Genomic DNA, 10,490 nt, shown 5'->3' on the forward strand with positions numbered 1-10,490 from the left:
TCCGTATTGCTATGTTCATTGGGGATGCTCTACTTCTGGGTGCACCCCAGGTTAGTGGCTTCCCATGATAGGAAGAAGTACTGATACCTTTGAGTCCCTGGAAATTCCCTAACCTTTTTCCATAAACAATTATCTTGAGGCTCAAGTAGCACTTTGTCTCAAAGGATGCAGAGGCTGTGTGTGGCAGGAAGGGACCTAAGTCTACATACCAGGTTTTCAGGAATGCCCTGTGTTGACTATGGCACATAGATGTGTAGTATTCTACTCCATACTCTTACAAATGCTTCTTTCTGCTTCTGTTAACAGAATTATTTTATCTTTTCAAGGATATTTTTATGCTTATTTTAATTTACAGATTATTCTCTCCTATTGATTTTGCTTTCCTTAACATTATATAGACGTTCAGCTTGTTGTCTCTTTTGTTGTACTTGCTTTCCTCAAATGTCTGAATATTTTTGCTTTGTCTGCATCTTATTTTCCCCCAAAGGTATCAACTATCTTGGCTAGACAATTGTTTGAGGTGGAAGGCCAAGGCCAAGGCTCTGGTGCATGCTATACTCTTAACAGTGCTTGGCTTACCATGTAGCAAAGAGCTCAAGGGACCCAGAGATGGACTTGACCACTCTTGTGGATGTGACTGACCCTTTATCTTCTGGAAGCTCTCTTCCTCCCTACCTTTATCCTCACTCTCTTCCCAAGTAGTTTTTTTCCTTAGGTTTTGTGTCTTGGAGTGAGATGGAAGAAGAGTCAGGAAGTAAGAGTGCTCCTGAGCCAGCAGATACAGATACACCTGTTAGGATTTGTTCCACAGTCTAAATTAGACTCCTAAAACCCCCTCAGGACACACTGTAGATCCATGTCACACTGACCCGGAGGGGCTGCTTCACATTCCTAAAATGGAAAAGAGGCAAGAAATAATTCAATCTGGGAATATCACAGAAAAGAGGGTAGAACTCATAAGCTCTGACACAGGCTAAAGCCAATAGTTACTGGGAAAACCCAGTAAATCATACAGACTGAGGATACCCAACCTCACCAATCCACCTTAACATCACTAAGCTGAAATAGCCAGAACTCATCTCTCTCCTGAAATAAGGTAATAAAAGCCAAGACCACCTCCAAAAGTACTGTTTATCCAAAATAATTAAACTCAGTAAAACCATGAACTTAATCATTGGTTTGTAAGTAATGCAGGAGATGGAGACAAAATTAACTATCATGTTTACCAGTCAGATGAACAAAACAGAATTTTTCATGGACAGATAATATGATTCTGCACCAAAATATGCATCAAAATCTGGGTAACTCTTATAGGTTTATGATCGCTTTTAATTTAACTAAAGGATCAAGAAAAGGGCAGCCTAGAAAGACAAAAAACTTTTTGTTAATAATTGCTTTACTTCAGCCAAATATCAGAGGAAATAGCAGTGGTTTCACTCCTATTCTGTCAGGGAAGGCTAACTCCTAGACTTCTCCATTGCCAATATGGAATGAGGGAACCAATCTGCAGCCTGCAGGATGTCAGAGAAGAACAACAGGTAGCTGGTGAGCAACAAGGACTTATTCATGTGAAACAAGGGACAAGACTTCAGTCATTCTGTACTGGCACTGATGTTGAAGAAGGCCTAGGGGAACTGGGACATCTACCATCACTAGCACTAAGAGGAAGATCTCAAATCAGAAAAAGTAAACTTCTTAGACAAACAGCAGAATAAATTCAAAGTAAGAAGAAGGTACAAATAATACAAACAAAAGCAACCATCAATGAAATTATAAATAGAAAACAATAGTGAAAATCAATTAAACAAAGAGCTGTCTCTTTGCAAAGATCAGTAGCTTAAATGGATGTCTAGCAGGACTGACAAAGGAAAAGGAAACAGAAGCTACCCATACCAGACATAAAGCAGGACACTGCTATAGACCACCACCAAAAAGAGGGAAATTAGGGATACTGCAGACAACTCTGTCTGGGAGTCTGATTAGTTCGGTGGAATGCACCAGTTTCTCCAGAATGCACACCACCACTACTCACGAAACATGAAGCAGATAATTGGCACAGATCTCAAAGTACTAAAGGTTAAGAACTTACACAAAATCTGAACCAATCATTGATTGAATAATTCTATCAAACAATTAAAGAATTAGCACTAATTTTATAAAATAAAATCTTTACTAAAAAATGGAAGAGGTTTAGAGACTTCTCAATTTATATTATCAAGGTTATAATATCCTCTTAAAAAAAGCAGAGAAAGACAAAAGAATGAAAGAAGAAAAGATACAGCTATACATCAATATAAATACAGATGCAAAATCAAAAGAAATAATCAGCAAAATATAATTTATCAATATATAAAGACAATTAATATCATAACCAATTTGGTTTATTCTAAGGATGGAATATTAGCTCAACACTCAAAATTTATTAATGGAATCTACCATGCTTACAGGCTAAAAAATTAATAATCATATTAATTGATGCAGAAAAACAAATTTGACCAAATGCAGCATTCATTCATGATAAATAGTCTTTAAATGTAGGAATAATTTGGAAATGTATTCTACTGACAGAGAAGATATACAATGTACTTTCAGCTAATCTTACACTTAATAGATTAAGACGGAATGTCCCTACTAAAATTAGAGACAAAGAAAAATGTTCATTCTCACCACTCTTGTTTAGCATGGTGTTAGAAGTTCTATACAGTGCCACAAGGCAAGGCAAGGCGGATATAAAACCATCCCTGGGGAATGTCAGAGAAGAGCGCAAGGAATATACAAAACAAAATCTGAGCATAAAAAAGTGAATTCAACAGGGTGCAAGATATAAAATGAGTATCTTCAAAGCATTTTTGTAAATACTCATTATTAAATCTACCAAAACACATGTGCTGAAAAGTGCACAACTGATGAAATATAAATAGTAGAGGGACACATAGTGTTCATGGCTTGGATATTTGACAGAATAATGAATTAATTCTCACCAAATTTATGCACAGTTTCAACTCTAATCTGGCCAAAATCCTACTAGTAAATGTATAGACATAGACAAGATTATCCTAAAATTTATATAAAAGTCATATAAACTAGAATAGCTAAAGCCATCTTTAAAGGAAATATCAAAAATAATTCTGTTTTTTAAGGCTTAATCGATGACTAATAATCAAGACTATAACATTTATGAAAAAATGAACATGTAGCTCAATGGAGTAGAATTAGAAACCAAGAAGTAGACCCAAAAATCAGGACCAAGGATTTTTTTTAAAAAATACATAAACAATTAAATGAAAAGAGATAGACTTTTCAATAAAAGGTGGCAGAGCACTTAGGCATCCATAGGCAAAATATTGACACTTGACCTGAGACTCACATCTTGTACAAAATTTAGTTCAAAGTAGATCACGGAGTGAACTGTGAAATGTAAAACTGTCTTTTATGGAAAAAAAAAAAAAAAAAATATATATATATATATATATATATATATATATGAGAATCTAAAAACCTAAGGCTAGATAAAATGTTCTCTCTTTTTTTCTTATAAATTGTCTTTTAAAAAATTGGTTCCTATTGGTTAATTTGTTCTTTTTTAGTTATACATAACCATAGAATCCATTTTGACATAATTATAAAAGCATGGATTATATCGTGTTTTAAATCAATCCCCAGAACCTCTCCTTTTCCCCTTCTTTCTGCCAACCCTGTTCCCTTCCCTCTCTTGATCTTTCTTCCATCTACCAATAGTTATTAATTTTTTAATTTATTTCTCATGGATGTATATGATGATGCCTTGACACTAAATGCTCAGTCCACAAAAGAAAAAAATTAACATTGAACTTCATCAAATTAAAAACTTTCATGGTGCAAAAGACCCTGTTAAGACAATAAAAGGACATGCTACAGACTGACATAAATGAGGTCACCCATTATGATGAGCAAAAAAGAAAACTTTAAAACTATTTCTACTATTAAATTTATTTCCCTTTGTTTATACATTTTATAATATAAGAATAAATCTCTATGAAACCAGTCCTTCCCTATATTTAATGAAGTTATACCTAAATTATGAAGATTTGGATTTACAAACCAGAAGGTAAGAATCCAGCTGTTCTCTCCATGTTGGCTTTGCAGAAACATGCTTTATCTACCTAAGCCTTTTTTTTTTTTTAATGTCCCACTACTGTGTAATAGAAGTATTATGTAAGACACAAGTGTGAGCCACATGTACAATTTTAGATTTTCTACTGGTCATATTATCATTTTAAAATTTTTATCATATTTATTTCAAACTAACAATGGTAACCTTATGCCCATAGAAGGTACAGCAAGACATTTCAATACTGTTATACTCGAATTCAGGACCCCCAAACACCACCAGAGACCCAAGATCCATGCAAGCAGCAAAGAGGTGTTTATTTCGAGCTACCTTGGTCCTCCGCGCGCGCACACACACACAGCAACTGGTGATGCTGAGAGGCCCTGAGCCCAGGGTTTGCAGCAGTTTTATACATTTTTTGGAGAGGGCAGGGACTTCACATACATCATAGCCTCTTTTAGCAAATCATCACACACCACGGGAAAATCAAATAACAACTCTAAAACATGATGAGCACATTCACTGGCGGGAACAAGTTAGATAGGGGTGATTGGTCAGTACAAAAGTGGTATTCGTTTGAACTGATTGGTTTAAGCCAAGTGGGGTGTACATGCTGAACTACATGGTTTCCCAACTTGTTATCAACCACCATAAACTAGTGGGAGGGTCATCTGGCATCCCAGGTATTTCCCTGTCTCATGCTAATTGGTGGCTGCTAGGGGGCTGCTATGGATCCCCACCTAGCCTGACTGAGTCAGGGACACCTGGTGCAGCAGATGTCTCCTGTTATTTGTAGATAAACAACTCAGCAGGGTGGGAATGTGCTTAGGAGTGCTCTGTGGGTTTTTCCAAGGACAAAGGTCATGTCCCTTCCTTGGACAGGCTTTGCTCTGAGGTAGAGGCTGGTTTTTCAATACATGTTTCAATCTGTGATAACCAGATCATCATAATTAGCATATCCATCACCTCAAACATTTATTATTTCTTTGTGTTTGGAATATTTCTAACATGTCAATCAAACATTTTTTAAATTGTAAGTTTTCTTTTTATTGATGTGGTTGAACATAATTTTATATTCACTGGTCATCTAATAATACATATATATGTTATATATTATATTGTATATTATTATATCCAGTTAATCTGTATTTCTATTGAGTTGTTTTTGATTTGTAGTTATTTTTAATTCTGCATACTAATTTATTTCACTTTAATGATTTACAAGTATCTCCTCTTTGTGTGTGAATCAATATTTTAATGTGTTTTGACATATAGACATTTTCTTTCATGACTGACAATATTATTTATTTACAAATGTTTTCTACACTGAGAACATAAAGATCAGCTACCATGTTTCTGGAAAGTAATCATTAAACAAATTTTCTGAAAGAAGGCCTCTTTTTAAAACTATATCAAGCAGCTATTCCTTAAAAAAAAAAAAAAAAAAAAAAAAAAAAAAAAAAAAAAAAAAAAAAAAAAAAAAACAACAACTGCCTGAACAACTAGGTTAAAATATCGTGTAATAGGAATATGAGTTGTTTCGATGAGAACTGAGAAAATGTTTTATTTATCAGAGGATATATCTCTTGCAACACATTTTAAAATGGTAGGCATTTTAAATTTAAATAATAAATTAATAAATACTTTTCATGGTTTGAAGAAAGAATAACATCCAGTGAGCTACTCTTCAAAATCTATAAACTCCATATGACTGGACTCCAGATGTCGAACCTCATTGAGTCCACATCTTGTAAATATCTTCTAGCTTGATAAGGTGATATTGAAAAGGAATTGACATTAGCTTGTTTTGATTCACCTAAATTGTCCTCACGACAACCCACAGATACTTTATTTGAGCCATATTAAATCAGAATTCCAGTGGAAAGTACTAAGGTCAGAAATCTAGGTGAATGACTAAAGATAGAATTGATTTTTCTTACAGAATGAAATTTTTAATCTCAATAAGCTCGAAATGTCAGTCAAGGGACAGAAAACATGAAAACTCAGGAGGGGAGACTTGGACTGTAATGAGAGAAAACGTTCTCCAGTCTATGGGTAGGAGATAAGTTATTTTGCAAAGTATGGTGACTCTTAGGGCATTTCTAGTGGTGCAAGAGGGCTTGAGATCCCTGTTAGGTCTGTGGAGATAGGTTGAAGATGTGGAGACGTAGTCCAGGCAGAGATCCTGGAGATTCTGGAATTTTGTATGAGGTTTACCTCTTTGTCATGTGTTTTCAGTCAGTTCTCATGAGGAAGAGGAAATTGGATTATTTCACAACATAATGGGTAGAAACGAAGCAGACCTTCCATGCCTAGGATGAATAAGGAAAGCCTAGAAGTGGGTAGCTTCCATGGAGCTCATGGAGAGGAATCCTGGGTGGTTCCTACATGCTGCAAATCAGTTCTCTTCATTTCTCTTTGATACCAGCTTAGGCATAGGACCAGGAGGTCAGAGGTAAATAAACCACCCCTACTGGAGACAAATGGGGACCAAGTCCAGACAACACAGAAAGGGTTCACATACATACAAAGAGAGTCTAAGTTTTGCCTTTAAGCCACAGGGAATGCAAATGCAGTGGGGGATATGAAAATGTGGGTGCCATTAGATTCTTCTGTACTGGGCTTTTCTCCAGACTGACTTATTTTTGTCTGAAGGGAGCTGGGCCTGGGCTAGAGTTTAGCAGCCTCATTATTTCTGAATTTCCTATAAGAACCATCTTCTCTCCAGAATCTTCACACTGCATCCTTCCAGTCTACACCTGCTATTTCTTTCCTTTCCACGGCTTATAACAGCTCTCCAAGTGTGAGAGGCATCTTAACACACTGGTAAGTGGCAGAAAGAGAAATTCCATGGTAGGGAATGGGGAGGAGGGAGGGAAGGAAAATGAGAGGGAGGAGATAATCGCATAGATTAGCCTCTCTTGCTAAAAATAAGACATGGGATGCTCTGAAAAGCAGATTTTTAACTGCTGAATCCAGATTTCTAAATGGACTACTTCTCTGTAGGACATCAGATTTTTGTAAGAGAAATGACTTAACTAATTAGGAAGGATCTCATAAAACATGGGGCCATTTTATGCTCACCACACACTAGGAAAATGTATCATCTATGCTAATAAGAATGGGCAAATCATATTCTCAATTTTCATAAAAAGAAAAAAACAATATGTAGGCTTCTAAAAGAAAAAGAGTTATGGTTTGTTCCTTTTCTCCTCCCTGGCTGTTTTCTGAAGGAACTTTTTTCTGGTGTCAGGTACCATGTTAAGCAGTTCTACTTGAATGACTGTAGTCCTTGGTTAAGCACAGAGATCTGCTCTTTGATCACTTGGTATAGGGACTTCCTTTTCTTATCAAGTCATCACAATACAAATAGTCCCAATAATTTTACACAGAGATTCTACATGAAAGTAAACTTTAAAACAAGGCAGATTTGGGACTCAGTGGTAGAGTGTTTGCCTAGCGTGTGTGAGGTCCTGCATTCGATTTGATTCTCAGCACCACATATAAATGAATAAAGTAAAGGTCCATTGATAACTAAAGAATATTTTTTAAAAAGGCAGATTTAAAATGTAGAAGAGTAGTTCAAAACCATAATTAAGGGATTTTATTCCAAATGGACAGAATATTTTCAGTCCTAAGAAGCTGTTCACTGTCCTTTTCTTCTTGGAGTCCTGGCCTTTGCTGTGTCCTAGTGTGAACTACAGGAGATAATGGCCCGCAGGGTCTTGGAAACCCGGGTGACATTTTCTTCTCATAGAGTCAAAGCAGTGAGCAATGTGATGCCTCAGGGTTGCCTTGGAGGAGAACGTTTTAACCTATGTTTAAAAGAATCTCTAGAAACCGCTTCCCCACAGATAAGAGGGAGAAGGGGGAATTGAGGAATCTTTATTTTCCTAAAGGACATACATTTCAGAAAATCCAGGAAACAGTGGAGATACAGAAGTGTGCCTATCAAATCAGCATCCCTATCTTTTAGATCTCAACTGGTCCAGCTTTGAAATTACAGAGGCACCCGGATTCTCTATCAGAACTATAACATCTTAGAATGAAAAAGACAAAATTAGTAGTGGTGCCCAAAAGCCACTGGCTAAACTAATGGCTTTAAACCTTCTTCACTGTGACAAACTACCAAAATTGTGTTTTATATACAACAACAACAACACACACTCACACACACACAGAAACCTATATTGTGTTTGCTGTATTTACATATATCTTTTCAGTTCTATTTCATTAAAATTACTTATGATCCATTAATCCCAAAGGACTTTAATATTCTTTTTGGAAAACAATTTTACTAGTAAAAAAAAAATTCCCCAATAAGATACACTATAGGTCTGAGTATTTATGGACATAAAGGGGGAAGGCAGGAAGAAGGGGAATAGGTTTGAAAGTGTTCGGACTTCCCTGCACACTGGACCCTTCTTTAATATTCAGCTTCTGTAGGTACTCGGAAAGCAGACAGACTCTTTTAGCTAGCTTCACTGATAATAAAGCATAGTTCCATCACAAGGAAAAGGCTTACCTTCAAAAAAAGTGATTGCAAAAGGTATAGAAGAAAGAAAAAAATGTCTGGATCTATGGAAATTATGGAAAGTTCTCTAGGGAAATAAAGGAGGAAAAAAAAACAAATATGCTTCTCTTATTCATCATGGTAAGGAAGGTCAGAAAATCTCTGATAGCACAGCAAAGGCACACATTACAAAAATACATCCAACCAGGCTACCGGGTCCAAGGATGGTAAAAGAGAAGAAAAAAGACAGGGGGGGAAGAGGTAGAAAAGAGAACAGAGCTTCTCAGAGTGTTCTGCTAGTGAAGAGATATGAATTAATGAATCACGAGGTGGATTATAACAAAGAACAAGATGAGTTTAGGGAAACAAATAGAGGACAATATAGGAAATGGTAAAAAGAAAAATGAGATTTTCCTCTTAGTCAAGTGGGAAGCTTCTGGCAATGTACTTGAAGCAAGCATCCCCCGAAAGAAAGTGAGTTTAGATAATTGTTTCATTTTTTTTTTCTGTAATTTAGAGATCTTTAGCTACTTTTCAAGAGAATGATATAGAAGATATTGTTGGCTATGTATCTAAAAGAATAATGAGAAGTTGACATGAGCTCAGGTGAGAGTATCCAAGATGGTGAAAACCCTAGAATGAATGTCCAGTTAAAAACATCAAAGGCCCTGAATGCATTCATCCCAGAGAAGTAACTCTCGATACAAAGCCTCTAGCTGCAAACAGAGATTACTTAAATTCTTTGTGAAATGTAAAAATGAGAAAACTCAATTTTGCTGTTTGAAAGAGTCGCACTCCAGCTGAGCACAGTAGTGCATGTCTGCAATCCCAGCAGCTCAGGAGGCTGAGACAGGAGGATGGCAAGATCTAGGATAGCATTAGCAATTTAGCAAGGCTCTGAGCAAGTCAGCAAGACCCTGTCTCAAAACAAAAAGGGCTAGAAATATGACTCTGTGGTTAAGTGCCTGTGGATTCAATTCCTGGCACACAAAAAAAAAAGTAAAAAGAAAAAAAAAGTCTTGGGCTGTGGTTGTAGCTCAGTGGTAGAGCACTTGCCTAGCATGTGAGAGGCCCTGAGTTCGATCCTCAGCGCCACATAAAAAATAAAATAAAGATATTGTGTCTATCTACAACTAGAAAAAATGGAGATGTGAAGTTTGCTGAAAGCACCTCAAACTCTAGAACTCAATGATTCTATATTTGGATGGAGAAAACATGGGAGATGAAAGACCAATATGGATTTTACATTTCTCCAAAAGTTATCACCTTAAGGTTTGCTCTGTGATGAATGACAAAAACATGTGGGATGCCTTAGAGTTATGATTCATCTAAACAAGCATGTCAAAGAAGTCCCAGCTTCCCTGACAACCCAGATATGTAGTTACTGGTCTACTGAAAGATGTGTAGTTACTGGTCTACTGAAAGATCTGGGCGTGGATTCCAAGGCCAGGCTTGCAGTGATAAAGAAGCCTAAGGTCTGTCAATGTGTATGGCAGTGAGAATGTGCTCTTTATGATGAAAATATCTCCTTGAGGGTGATTGAACTTTTTGCTCCTTTACTTAGCTCCCCATTTTGAAATATTAAAATCAAAATATTTTTCTTCTAAAACACAAAATGACAGAAATAAAAAATACTTTTAGAATCTCAGGACTTTTGTTTCCTAATGCTTTATATATAGCTGTTCTAATGAAGTGTGTCAGCAATTTTGAAAATCTATTTGAACTCTGCAAGAGTCATGATTCAAAGAGAGAAGAGCTTTATGTTCGGAGAGCTGATTCTGAACTTGACTGCAAGCCAGTAGATTAGTATTGGGTTCATTGTTCAACACCTGCTTCAACACAACCACTGTAACGCTCTTTCATATTGTTATGAGTCAACTAAAATTA

General features: G+C 36.3%; 1 non-coding gene across 1 annotated transcript; it reads left to right on the forward strand.

Annotated features, from left to right (window-relative positions):
- Nucleotides 1–9,628: 9,628 nt before the first annotated feature.
- Trnaa-agc (transfer RNA alanine (anticodon AGC)) lies at nt 9,629–9,701 on the forward strand. Its single transcript has one exon. It is a non-coding gene; the product is annotated as a tRNA-Ala (tRNA).
- The last annotated feature ends 789 nt before the right edge of the window (nt 9,702–10,490 follow it).

The sequence above is a fragment of the Urocitellus parryii genome, chromosome 1, assembly GCF_045843805.1.
Source record: "Urocitellus parryii isolate mUroPar1 chromosome 1, mUroPar1.hap1, whole genome shotgun sequence".
Lineage (NCBI taxonomy): Eukaryota > Metazoa > Chordata > Mammalia > Rodentia > Sciuridae > Urocitellus > Urocitellus parryii.